This window comes from Carassius carassius, chromosome 42, assembly GCF_963082965.1.
Source record: "Carassius carassius chromosome 42, fCarCar2.1, whole genome shotgun sequence".
NCBI lineage: Eukaryota > Metazoa > Chordata > Actinopteri > Cypriniformes > Cyprinidae > Carassius > Carassius carassius.
This window is the reverse complement of record NC_081796.1, coordinates 10673950-10688882: the sequence shown is the minus strand read 5'-3', so window position 1 is coordinate 10688882 and position 14933 is coordinate 10673950. Positions and strand designations below refer to the sequence as shown.

The 14933-nt window shown below is 37.1% G+C and overlaps 1 protein-coding gene across 1 annotated transcript in view; it reads right to left on the bottom strand.

The window, feature by feature from the left end:
* LOC132123790 (transcriptional activator GLI3-like) overlaps window positions 1-8481 on the bottom strand; it is a 301233-nt gene extending 292752 nt beyond the window's left edge. Inside the window, exon 1 of the mRNA XM_059534428.1 lies at window positions 8087-8481. The gene's annotated coding sequence lies outside the window, so the exon portion shown is untranslated. The remainder of the gene's footprint in view (window positions 1-8086) is intronic.
* Between the last annotated feature and the right edge of the window lie 6452 nt (window positions 8482-14933).

The window sequence follows — 14933 nt, the reverse complement described above, 5'->3', positions numbered from 1 at the left end:
GCAGGTGTGTCCCTCGTGGACATCTGCAATGCTGCGGGATGGTCCACGCCCTCTACATTTGCCAGATTTTACAATCTTGATATGCGAGCCGCTCCTGGCTCTTCTGTCCTCTCGCCTTAGCTGTGCTCTTCGGATACACACTAGGCAGGGGTTTGGTAGTCTGGCAGCGTTGGCACATCGTTCCCCAAAAGCGCTCGATGCAGCTCGAGTTCCTAAACAGGAACGTCCCTAGGTTACGAATGTAACCCTAGTTCCTCGAGGGAATGAGACACTGCGTCGCAGAGGCATACTCCCGGCACCCCTGCCGGCGCTTGCTTCCCTACTCAAAGCTGAAGCCAGCTCCGCGGCACGTGCTTTTATAGCTTCCTGGTCGCTACGTCACCCCGCCTGTGACGTCACGCTCTTCCATTGGACTGATTGCACACGATATTCAGAGTTGTTCTTGCCAAAGGCGTTCCCCAAAAGTGCTCGACGCAGCGTCTCGTTCCCTCGAGGAACTAGGGTTACATTCGTAAACTAGGGACGTTTTCCTAGCACAGTCTTGATGCTGACACACAGCGCAACTTGTACTGAACCTAAAATGTTTCTTTAAAAGGGGTGTATCTGGCAGAAGGTTAATTGCAGTTACACAACACATTTTAAAAACAGACACACCAATAGCCATTAAAAATATTTATTTGGGCTGCGTGAACCACATCAAGCTTTCATTGATAATTTTTAATTTACAAGCAAATATAAAGAATAAAAAAATAAAAACCTTGAATGATTAATAGTTGCAAACATTAATCTGCAAGACATTTTATCATCTGTGAAGTGTCTATCCTCTCAAAAGGATGAGATGCTTCAAGGGGGATTTTGTTTGGATATGTTGGAGTGATTTTAGGCGGGTTCAGTAGAGTCATTCATTCTAATAAGAGGAGACTAGTGCTTAAGACTTTTGCACAAAAAGCCAACCAACATAATTCTGAAAAATCATTAGCCCCCTTTGTATGTGGAAGAACACAGGAATACAGGGCAGGACACATGATGCAGGGCACACATACATTTTCTGACATCTGAGCTTTTTTTAAGCCTTTTTGAGAGGACGTATTCACACCTATTAAAATAATATCAGTATGCCTGTGCCAGGTATACCATTGCCCAAGTAAAATGAAACATAGTGAAACATAGTCCAATCTGAAACTTTCACATGAAAATCTGCAGTGTTCTGCTCGCATGCACTTTATATGCATGAAGTAACTCTCACATGTGGGCAGACATACATACACAGATGCACGTTTGAAATGCATGGCGGTAGAAACGTGTCTCGTAAATCTCTTTGTGAAAGCAGCTTTGGGAGGTAGATGCAAGCTTACACACTGAGCTCTGAGAGGGGAAAAAAACACTGCAGCTCAATTCTTTCTCTCTCTAACTCTCTCCATGTTTCTTTATGCACTCGTCCTTTTTCTGCAGTCTTCCAAACTTTTTCTTTTTTGACAGTTTCCTTCCCCCCTTCTCACATTTCATCGCTTTTACTGTTTTCTTTGCATTATTTTTCTCCTCAGCACATTTTCTCTGAAAAAAAAGGGGGCTGTCGTGCTGTTTTGTGTTTATTTTATTATTAAAGTTTCATTTAAATGTTCGCCGGTTCCCGCCTCCTTCTTCCCGACTTACAAACAGTGTTACAAAATAATACATATATAACGAATGAAAAGAAAAACATATACAGTATATGATATGTATAGATGATGATATATGAAGACAAAGACACACATATATTTATATTTAAAATATATTACAATATTTTATACTGTATCATCAAATTTAAATGTTTATATATATATATATATATATATATATATATATATATATATACACACATATATATAAATAAAATTACATTCAGTTTCACCATGTCACAAATGCAGTGTCAACTTCCACGTATACGTATGACATGCTAACTACCCACATACAAAAAGACCAGCATCAAACATTTGGATATTTTAGAATTATCATTCACAACAAAGTACACCAAATGGACTAACATTCCCTACCACACATCTGTCCCACCCACTTTATGTTTTCCTCTCTTTCTGTTCCTCACATGGTCGACAGCCCGATCAAGTTCATGTCTAAAGCACTCTTTTGTCATAGTAACTAAGTCACAGTATGCAAACCCAATTCCCCATTCATAAAGTCTGGTTGCCCGGGGCCCCAAGTCTTTTTCTCTGTGAGCAGTAAGTAATATCCTGGCTCTTCTCAGACAATGACTTCAGCAAGTAGCTGCCAAACTGCAGGGCAGCATGAGAGTGGGAGCACTCTTGAGCACCTTTGACAAATAGAACCTTTCGCTCTAAACCACGGCTGCTGGAAGAGCCTTTATGATGGCACATGGCACACTCACTGTCTGCCGAGAGCAGCCAGCAACCTAAATAGGACTGTGTGTATGTGTGTACCTATAGTTGTAAGTGTGACTGAATAATAAAATCCATAGAAAAGTCTAACCTTGTCCTCCTACAAGGAAAATATGTATTTCCCAAGCATGCTGAGCCCTACTGATAAAAACAGCTTTCTCAAGTGATATGGCAAGAGCTTTTCTGCTGCTCATGTGCACATTTATCCTGCTGTTTCTCTCTAAATGTTTCCTCTATTAGGGGAGGGCAGTATGAGCAAAATGTTATGATATTTCATATACACTAACACAAAACAAAAAAAGGATGTTTTTGGATAATTCATTGAATTAAAATATAGCAGTTATTTTTTTTTTTTTCAGAATTTTAAAGAAGCCATTTTTGGATAATCCAGTGAATTAAAATATAAACAAACAAACAAATAAACAAATAGATGGTTATAAATAAATACATGTCAGACAATTTTTTTTGATTATTTTAAGTAGAAGGACACAAACTAAATATATTTCATAATAATATTCAAAACAAAACTACAATGAAAAAAAAAATAATATCAGGCCAAGACATTTCACTTGCATTATTTTAGCACAATAACATCCAATGTTGCTTGCACTGTATTGTCATATTACATTGCTTTTTTTCTTTTTTTGTTTCTCATGTGTAAATAAAATAGCTACAGTATAAACAGAATAACAAAATCTCATCTTGTTGACACTTCTACAGTCCCACAGCACATTGTCAAATCACCCAACACTATCTTCTGTTCCATCTCCTCTCTTGACCCTCGGAGAGTTTGTGTGCCATATTGGGAATCTGAGGAGACTATCTTTATCAAAAACAGAGGACTCCAAAGACTCCCTTCTCTACCTCCCATCTCCTCCCCTCCACTCATAAATCTCCTTGAGGGATGTAGTGTGTAAAACTTTTACCTCCACCCCCTCCCTTTATCTTTGCTTGGAAGGAACTGGTCTTTGTTCAGAGAGAGGGACCCGTCCAATAGCCCCTCTCTTCCCTTCAAAGCTCCCTGTGGAGTATGGTTAAAACAAAGACCCCAACTCATACACCCCCCGCTCCCCCAACACACACACACGACTCTTTCTCGCTCCTTCTCACTTCATCTATACCCCGGCTATAAAACCAGCACACTTTGCATGAGAAAAAGCGATTAGTCTTTACATGCTATGATGACAATTGAGTAGTCTTTCAGGCATGCCTGAAATTTGCTCATATAGTTAAGTCTCCTCTTCTGTTTTTGTAAATAGGGTTATTATTTATCTCAGGGACTGGGATAGCAAGGTCTTTGACATTTACTATTAAAGTACACAGAAGGAACAGACAAGAGTGCAAAACACGTGATGAAGAACAGGCAAACGGGAGTTAGAGGAGTTAAATTTGGTGATTTAGAGAGAACACATGCCGGCACTTTTTACATATCGATCTGATATTCAGCTATTCCCTTGACCTTGTTTCCCTTACCTAAAGGTTTAGTCACTAAAATGTGGATGATTAAGACACTTAAATTAATAAATAAACCAAAAAAAATCATTTCCCGTTTATTGTTTTACCTTTAATCTTTTTAATTTGTATTTCTTAATTTAATTATTTATTTATTTGTAATTATTTGTAGAATGTTATTTTAACTATATACTTTATATGTAACTATATACTTTAATATAACATATTTTATGTGAAAGAATGTGGAATGCTCTAAAATCTTAAATATCCTTTTTAAAATTTTTATAGTTTATCTTTACATTTTTATTAGATTGTCTCTTTATTCATTTATTATTAATTTGTTTGTTTGATTGTTTGTTTATGAAATGTTTAAAATCTTAACTGTATCCTTTAGAACAATCGAAAATATTGACAGAATGAAAGATCAGTAAAAAAGGGGGGGGGGGCTTTATAGAATGTTAAAGAACTTCAATTCTTCTTATTCTTGATTTCCTCTTGGTTGTAATATAGATGCCTGTCACTCTAATGACCAGCAGCGCAGATAAAAAGACACATCAATCACAAATAGGGAGCAGGCTATCTGTTATTTATGTGTGTGCATATGCAGTGTTTTTATATTTGTTCGAAAATACCTTACATCAAAACCAACATAACACACTCATTCACACACAACCACTCCATCACAAGTCCTTAACACACCCTGCCACCAAACTGGGAAGTACTTAATTCTCTTGTTGGCAAACTTTACAAAGGTTTACAGACATTTTTTTTTCAACCAGAACAGTCAATAGAAGGGGAAAACCAAGTACCAACCTACTTGAGAAAAAATAAAAATACAAAATAAAATAAACCTTAGCACTAACAATGACACACATACATCTATGTGAGTAGCACCCTGTCTAAAAATACCATTATGAATTTCTGTGGTAGTTCATATTGGTTTATGCTGGTTAGCAGGCATACTGGTTTGGAGTTAAAGGACTATCATAACATTTTATGAAGTTAATGTCTTGTCTTTACTTTGGACACTCTTATACTTTGGTACAAACCTGCTCATTTCCTGTGACTGCCTGCAGGCTGTATGTGAATGAATTAGTATACTCACAATTTACGACTGTGTAGTATAATCAAAAGAAGGGACAAACACAAGTCAAAATTTATAGCAAAAATAAGTACAAAAAAGGCTCTGAAATGTTAAGTTACTTCTGAGAAAGGTCCTGGTGTGATATTTTGTACATTATACAATAAAATCCACACATTTCCTTCATCCATGTGTGGCATAAATGTCCAAACATTTTTTGGGGCCACTGTATATATAAAGAAAGAAAAAAAGACAGTGAAGACAGAATGTGAAAGGAGATAAATCAAAAGGAAAGACAGAAAGGGCAACAGAAAGAAGAGAAGGAAGGGGTTGTCCTGACATAGAGGCAGATCTGAGGCATGCCCTGAAGGGATAACTGGGCCTAGGGATTAGAAGGGGGTGAAGAAAAGGAGAGAGAGCTTGAGAGCAAGCTATAGTACAAAGCTATAGTGACCCCTTCCGCTGAGACACAAACATGGGCAAACACTTTTGACAAACACTCAACTTCTCATCTGACGCGCCCCACAGCTGGAGAGCATTGCTTCTTTTTCTCAATTACTCACTTTTACTCATTTCCCTTTCCTCTTTTTCACTCTTTGTGTCCTTTTCATGATATCGAACATATCAAAGTTGAGGATTATCAAAGTAAGAGGTTTCAGTTGGAAGTCCTGATTTGTTGACAGGAATTAGTGGAAGCAGAGCGCCACAGCACCACATCATAAAGGTTTCTGGGCAATTTCAAATCAGGGGCTGCTTGTTTGGGTCAGAAATGCTAAACACTGCAAGATGCATTGGATATAAAATAATAATAATAATATTAATAATTAAATAAAACAACAGTCTGACAACAGAACTGGGAGTCTTATTTTTGATTAAATGCCATATGCGCAAAAGGCCTAGTAGTCACCTTCATGCACTACAGATCTATCATAACAAATCACTCACAAATCACCACAAGCCATCACATGATAAAAAGCTCACGAGAGGACTTCTAGAATTGCAACCTACAATTGGCTGTGCAGAGACACACAAATTTCTCATCCATTTGTTATTTATTGGTTTGGACATGAAGTAGAGTGCAATTCAAATCCAAATTAGCATCTCAATGCCCGCTGTTAGTCATCTCATCCCCATATGCACTTAAAGACAGGTAGAACTTCTTTGGGATGCTACAGCACCCTGAGAGTGAAGGGTATGGGCATTCCATTCCAATGGCAGGCCTAATCTGAGGGTTTTATGCATTTACGTTGGGTGGAAGGAGGGGGTGGAATGAGGATAATCGCATGTCATCTCCGCTTGTTCATATTATCTGGTGACATAGTGTGCTCAGTATGGTGGAAGAGAAAAAGGGGAGGATGGCAAAAGTGACCTGCTAAACTTCTGTTCTGCAATGCTGCCATGCATATATGAAGTATGATAAACTGTTTGGTGAGTGACCAAATTGAATTTGAATTGAATTGAATACTGATATGAACTTGTGACAGTGGTGGTGGATATTTTATGGTGCAAGCAAGTGTTTTTCACAAAATTAAACCTGTTTGATCAAAGCATTGCAAATGAGTTTTTTTTTTTTGATGATGTTATAAACAATAAAAATCTGATCAAGTCTATACTGCATGTTGAACAAATGTAACATTAGTATTTAAAATCAGGTTACTTGCAAAGCCCAATGTAGAGCATCTAGCATATCACTTATTTTAAACAATTTATATCCTTTTTAAAGCTAAACCAACAATGTACAAATTTGTTCCCGAAAGGCAAGATAGAAACCAGAGATAAACACAGACTCAAAAAAATGTTTTATCACACTGAGGTATATCTTATCAGAGAACACCTTATCATCACAGAGCTCAAATTTAACAGTTCAAATGAATGTTTATTTCATAACAACATAAACTAAAGGCAGAAAAAAATGCATAAATCTATGTTATGGATGTTCGGTTTTAGAGATTAAAAGTCAAATATTCCTTTTATCATGTGTTGACACAGCATGCAAATTCATAGGTCATCGGATAAAAACTGACATATTACAAAGAATATAACAAATTATTAATTCAGTTTAACTGTATGAGAAAATTGCACACACATGGCATTTAGCATTTAATGTGCGCTGAATAAAGCCCTGCGTTCATAGCTATAATACAGATTTCAATACAGGCAATTCACTTGGAAAAGATTCTCGTAAAATGCATTGAAGAAGCAAATGCAGTAAATAAATAAAATAAAAATAGAAAATAAAAGGAAAGCAAGCCTCAAACATACGATATTATAGGCAGAACTATCAAGCCCTGTTTACTTTTATTGATCCTATTAATGAGTGCGTCTTATTAAAATGCGTCTTATATATATACTGAAATGTGAATTTTGAATTTAAATATGAGATTCTATGTTTTCAGTTAGCGCCCAGCTGTCAGAAGGGGTTTGGCGGGACACGGTTGTTCTGAAGTCGCCGAGCTGTGAGTCTGTTCTGGGCTTCGGTGTGTTAAAAGTTTGGAAAAGTTTAAACCAAACAGCTTATCTACACACATTCAAATGTAAATGGCGTTCATTTCCACTAATAAAATCTGTTAATACGCACTAGGCTATTATAATAAAAAAGAGAGTCAGATGCAATTATTTAACTTAGGCTATCAGTTTTCCCCTTATGGAGAGACGGCAACGGACAAAATTGGTAATAATTACACAATATTAAAATGTTTTCACCATTATCATAACATTTTTGTTTCCAGAGAAAAACATAAGCATTTGGAAATATTTAAACTTTCGCAAGGAGACACAGCTTTGAAACCCGCTGCATTGTGATGGGTATTTTTATTTACAAATCAGTATCACTTTAACAAGCATAAAACATTGGGACACTTTCAAAAGATTTTAACAAACCCGATAGAGCCCATATTATAGAGAGAGTTTGACAATAAGAGCCTAAAGTTTGCAAAACAGCTCTGCTGAACTTTTTGTGAAGCAGAATGCTCAGCCCAACGCTGCCTATAAACGCTATTTTAATGCGTTAGTTCTGCTGATTTCATTTAATATTTTTACAACAGACAGGCAGTAGTATCGAATTTCACGTTTTACACGACTCTTCCCCTCTCATTTTCTGTTTGCAAAACTTTCGTGGAACCAAAGAGTCTCTGAAAAACTACACATTTCTTGCACTTACTCGTTCAGTTGCGAAACTTTTCTGTCCTCTCCTCACAGACTTCTTCTCGACGCTAGTTGCAGACAGAGGCTCTTAGCTTCTTTACTTTACACTCCTAAATTGCTCTGCGGACTTTTCTTTTTCCCTTGTCTTCTCTTTTTTTCCTACGTGCGCTTGGCAGGGGCAGTCCAGCACATAACTAGCGCCCGGTCTTTGGCTACATACCTGAAGCCTAAACACAAAACTCGTCTATTCATAAATGTTTATTGCGGTAAAGACTGTAAATGAAGAGTTTCTCGGGTAAAGAAGGTTTGAAGTGTGGAGCTCCAGCTGCCCTTTCCCTGTGCCTGACTCCTCCCTTCCGGAGTGCAGACACTGCCTCCCCTTTTTTTTCCTTCTGCCCCCTTTTCCCTCCTTGCCTTATACCAGCGCACCTTCCTGAGACGGTGCAGTCACGTTTTACTAGGAAAAACGAAATGGACTCTTTAAAACAGGTTGTTGTGTGCTTGTTTATGTTAATATGTAAGTAACTTCTAACTTTTTTTTTTTTTGGTACACAAAATGTGTAACACTGACAGTATTGGATGCATCACTTACATTAAATATGGAAGTGAACTTTGGAAGAGCAAGAATGGGTATAAAAATAAAAATAAAATCTCAATAAAAATGGGTAGAAAAAAGTTTAAGATGGTTCTGAAACTACAAGCACAAATTTAAATTAAAAAAGTATCTACTGAAAAATAAATGAATAAAAACTTAAAATGTTAATTTAACTACATGACTAAAACATTAAGTAATTAATATAATATGTTAGGATTTCATTTGGAAAAAGAAATCCTGTTATGCACATTTATTTTCTAAAGATTCATAATGATTATACAAGATGATTAAATAAGATTATTGGGGAATACTCCTCAAAGTGAGACCTTAACGTACACCTAAAAGGAGTACTGTGCCTCCTTTAGGGTTATTCCTATCCTAATCAATATACATAATCAATATACAGGGAAGTTATGATGTTAGAAAAGACCTTCTGGGCTCACCATCAATCAATGATGCAGTAACTGATTTTTTCCACAGTTGAAAAACACTCGCTAATCTCTTAAGCAGGATCTGACTGCATACGTGGCCGACAAGTGAAGTCAAGTAGAGTCAAATTTATGGCACACACACTACTGATGTTTCTGTCAGAAAGAAAAAACCATTGAGATAATGGTTGTGTATTATTTTGGTGATCAAAATTAATTTACCATAAAACATGCTGTTCACATACAGCAAATTAAAACTATAAGTGTAAAACAAAAAGGTATGATATATGCATGTAATAGATAAATGATGCTGATATTTAGTGTACATGTCAAAGGATTTTTAAGCTTCTCACCTTCTGTGACAATAACCCAAAGTATATGTGTTTGTATACATGAACAGTTGTGAATATGAGAAGAGATGGGGGAAATTACATGTAAAGTTCTGAAGTATAAACCAGATCCATGCACAAATTCAAAGAAAACAGTCATACAGTAGCTCAAAACAACCAGTGTACCCAGCAGCAGATTTATAGTTACCAAAACAGAGGTAAATGTATAAGAAGAAAACAAGCCAATCAAAACCCTCTGAACAAACCATACATTACACATAACATCTTACATTTATATATGTATTTGAGTACATAAAGGGATTTTATGCATTCGTAATTCATTGGAACTGACATTACATTTACATTTAATCAATATATTTAAAAAATATTATGATGAATGTTTTCTGTCCCAAAGAGCTTTCTATGTAACTTTTTTTTTTTTAATACCAGTTCGCATACTTAAAAGCAGATGGCTGAAATCAGTCTGATATTAAATTTCTGGACATGGATAACACATGATACACTCTTTCTATGTTGTTGACTTGCTATCATCTATTCTGATGAAGTTGATGGAGAAACTGATGTTGACATGTAGGCAGTCAGTCAATTCTCTTGGTGAATGTCTCTTGAGAGAGGTGGATGAGAGAGTGAGGGACCACAGAGGAGAGAAGGAATGAGATGAGGGGTAAGTCAGAGCAGGGATTGGGGGTGGTTAGCTGCTCCCGAAAGCATTCCATCAAACAGGAGCCGGATTCTGGGAATTGAGATTTTGAGATTGCCTAGAGGCAAGTAACTGTTGGTCTCCCAAGAACGTAAGCCAGCCTCGAAGAGCCAAAGCACACATCAAAAGCAAAAGTGGTGCCAAAGTGTTTATTGAGGAGAAAGAAAGGGGTATAGGTTTCTCTTTGGCCCCCTTTGAGCCCCTGATCTCACCTAATTAAACAAGAATCAATTCACTCACACTGACACGGTGCACACCCTGAGACTTATGTACAAACAATAATAGTCATTTTACCAAGCAGTGTTTTGGAAAATCACATGGTAATTCACTTTTAAAGATTGCGCAAACTTTTATGGATGAATCTGGAAAACAAAGCATCTTATCAAACAATGACATAATTGTCCATAATAAATAAAATTTGACCTTTCAAAACACATGTACCAATTTCTTATACGTACTTTATAACAGTCTGCAGAAGTCTGATCTAGGACGTAATTTAAGTTATTTTTTATTTTTGGAACTTCTCATGAGACCAGCCTGTATTGAGCCTATTACCTTTATAATTCTATAATCATGTACAACTAGCTACAATAATGCACCAATTTACTGTTGACAAAAAAAAAAAAAAAAAAACTTTTCATATATGCACACACTTCACAGGTTCTTATGCAATCATAATATAGACATAATCTGTATTGATTCAAGATAAAAAGGAATCTGCAACATAATTTGATATATAACACACAAGATTGGTTTTAAGATGCATTTAAGAACAAATGAAAAAGTAGCTAAACATATGTACTATACAAATATTACAGAAATTTCAATCCATAATCCTTTTTTATGAAGACTTACATGTCACATCACTTGACAGGTTTTTCAGCTTTCAGTCCTGTCCTGTCATTCATGAATAGTAAGTCAGCAATTTAACTTTGCTGTTGCTCGTTTGCTTTTTTGTTTTGTTTTTTTTGTTGTTGTTGTTGAAAAGACTCAGTGGGGATTACCAGCTGGTTTACAGACTGAGGTTTCACATTTTGAAGTGTTCAGTCTTCAGCCCAGTAAACACTCCACAAAAGAGAGATTATTCTAATCCACTGTATGCTCAAAGGCTAAAGAGGAGAAGGCCCTGCTCTTCTATAACCTAAAACAGCCAGCAAAAGTGGAAAAGATGCATTCTTAAGGTGCAATTGGTGGATATATATATTGGGATCTTTCTGTCTCACCTCTGGAGGTTTCTGGTGTCTGTGAGTATAATCTAATAGTGTGGTGGGCTGATAATGGGTGTGCACTCTGCCCCTCACCTTGTACTAAAATCAGAGAGGGAAATCTATGAGATTATTTTGAGGCTGTCAAAAATAATAAACGTTAACCTGTATCCACTTCCGCTAGTTAAGTAATCCAGAGGGGAATTCTGAAATGACAGCATAATGAAAGTAGTATGTGAGTTGTGTCTTATCGACAGGGATTAGAGAGGATAAGTGAAAAAGGAGGGGTTGCTGAGCCCTGTGTGGCATAAATTTTGTTATCTAATGGACGGGAGTGGAAAAGCGTGCTAATTTTGCAAAGCATGAGACCTTTATGCGCCCCTTGTTCCACTCAGCTTCTCCGTTTATTCATGCATTTTAGTCTCAGACTCACTTTTTTATTTTTTGTGTCATCGCTTTCTTTCTCGTTACATTGGTGCAATAGCCCAAAGAGGTTATTAAAATAAATAAGTATGAACACAGTGTATGCAAGCGTGCACAATTTAATCCCTTTTTGTCATTTCTTCTTTGTCTACAGACAAAAAAAAAAAACCCTCAAGGTAGTTATCAATATTCTAATTTATAAATGTAAAATCTGTATTTCATGCCTGGACTTTTTCTTTATTGCCACAAGAATGTGGGCCACTTCTACCACCAACTCAAATCAAACTTTATGAGTCACCACTGGAAATCTTATTTCACGCTTGTAGGCTACTGATAGGAAGTATATTGGGTCAAATAGTGCTAATTTAATTCTCACTATGCATCTCATCACTATTCTCATCTTATGCAATTTTAGAAGAGAATGTATAATTAGGATTATAAAGATTATACATTTATAATATCTATTACATTAGTAATAATTAATTAAATGTGGGATTGGAATGTAACAAAGTTTGTAGATCGGGAAGAGGGGATGGGAACCGGCAAACATTTAAACATAACAAAAAAACCTTTAATAATCAAATAGATAAACAAAACTAAAGTAAAAATGGCAGCCCCTCATGGGCGACTGCTGCATAAAACAACATAAATAGTCTGGCCTGGTCCTCTCTCGTCCTTTACTGTCATTATTCCTCCTTTTATCCTTCCGGAGCTCCTCCCTGAGACTCAAAACCAGTGAGTGTTGCAGGTGTCACTCATTTTACTCCACCCACTGTCCTGCAAAGTTTATTTCCAACCTGCTTCACCTGGTCTGTGACTTTACGGCTGCATCCGAAAACCTAGGTAGCTGACTTGCTGCCTCGCTGCCGAATGAGGCAATGACTTTGCAGGCAGCAATTTTGCAAATAGGCACCTCATGAAACTGATTTCAGACAGACTTCTGAGGCAGTGTAACGGTTTAATGATCTACAGCAAAATATAGAGCGCTTTGGTGATAACTAAGTGAATATTTCATTATTCCAACATTAATTTATAGCTAGAAATTACATCAAAAGTGGAAAACATTGATCAAAAACGTACGTTTACACACAACCTGACCACCGACTGCAACTTTTAGATGCCATCCTTATTTTTTAGCTTAACTGTCACTGAATGGAAAGCACCGAATTGTGTGATATCAAAGGCAGCAAATTATACATCTATGCTGCCCTTCAAAAATCTGCCAAATGAAGGCATCTCAGGAGACAGGAACTGCAGCTAACATTAAATTCGGACGTGCCTTGATACCTTCCTACCTTTGAATACGTCCTCCGAAGGCAGCATTTTTCAGTTTTCGGAAGCCCTTGATTATCTGGTTTGTGTGTTTGATTTTGGTTGGCTAAACTCTAAAAACTAAACTTGACTTTAAATGCTACAAGTTTAGGCATCAAAACCTTGCAATGTACAATAAGAAAAACTTAATTTTGAGATTTGCTAAAGATGACATTTAGCAGTGTTATTAAATTATTAGTGTAAGATGACAGTGGAGGTAATGGGAATTGAACATGATAAATTAAATATTTAATACTCGCTGACAAGGAGCTGTGTTACGTGTGTCTCACGAATGCCCCAGCCCAGAGTCCTCAAATATTAGTGCTCATTTTTTTTCTTTTTGTCTTCTTTTGTTTCTGATTGGTTGAGCTGGGGAAACAAGGCTATAATGTGGAAGGAGGTGGACTCTCTCTCACTCTCTCTCTCTGCCAGCCACAGTCTTCTTCACTGCCACATAGCCTCCGGCCAGGGCCGGCTTTGCCGACAGCACTGTGCACTGTCCACACACTGCTTGTATTTGTCCATTTCTTTTTCAGCTGCTCAGCAACCGGGAGTGACGCGAAAACATCTGACAGCTGGTTTCAGTGCTTTAAATGATGGGGTAAATGAAAACACGTAATAAAATGAAAACACTATAACTGCTTTTCCTTGAGGTGAGATCTTAATGCTTCTCTACTGTTTTCTACTGTATCCTTCAGGTTGTTGCTTTTAAAGAGTTGTTGTGTGAACATTTAAAATAAAAAATGAATAACTATGGAATAACTGTGGAGTTTCTTTTTCTTGGGGGGGCTCTCTCGCCTTGGGCACCAAATAACCTAGAGCCGGCCCTGCCTCCGGCTCTTCTTAGCTTGTAATGTTAGTTTGGAGTGGGGAACCCCAGCCTGTTTCTGATAGTTGAGTTATTTATTTATTTTGTTGCTGGGCTCCCCATCTCTTAATTTTGGTTACTTTTTTTTAATATTTTGTGTTAAAGACACACAACAATCAGTGTACCTGGATATGTTTCTCACATTTTACACACACATATCCTCCTGAAACCCAGCTATGAAGTTTTTCTCTCTGTGGTGGATATTGTATTTTAGTGAATTTCTCTGAGATCTCACGTTTTAAATCTGGATGTCCAGTACTGAGCACATTCAGGGCCTTTCAGAGATACCAAATGTTTCTCCAAGACCACTCCCTCTGCTTGGTCTTGAAAATGACTGACATTAATTTAGTGATTAATTTTAATTGTACATCCTTAAAATGTTTTGTAAATATAATTTAAATCTGATTAATTTTCAAATTGTTTGTCATGAATCAATATCTCAAGAAAATGTTTCAAGTCAAGTCAAGTCACCTTTATTTATGTGGCGCCTTAAACAAAATACATTGCGTCAAAGCAACTGAACAACATTCATTAGGAAAACAGTGCGTCAATAATGCAAAATGACAATTAAAGGCAGTTCATCATTGAATTCAGTGATGTCATCTCTGTTCAGTTAAAATAGTGTCTGTGCATTAATTAGCAAATCAAGTCAACGATATCGCTGTAAATGAAGTGACCCCAACTAAGCAAGCCAGAGGTGACAGTGGCAAGGAGCCAAAACTCCATCGGTGACAGAATGGAGAAAAAAACCTTGGGGGAAACCAGGCTCAGTTGGGGGGCCAGTTCTCCTCTGACCAGAAGAAACCAGCAGTTTAATTCCAGGTTGCAGCAAAGTCAGATTGTGCAGAAGAATAATCTGTTTCCTGTGGTTGTCTGAAACAAGGTCTTTACAGGGGATCTGTATCTGGGGCTCTAGTTTTCTTGGTCTCCGGTGTCTTTCAGGGCTGTAGAGGTCAGTGGGTGTGTCACTGAGTGGGGAGAAC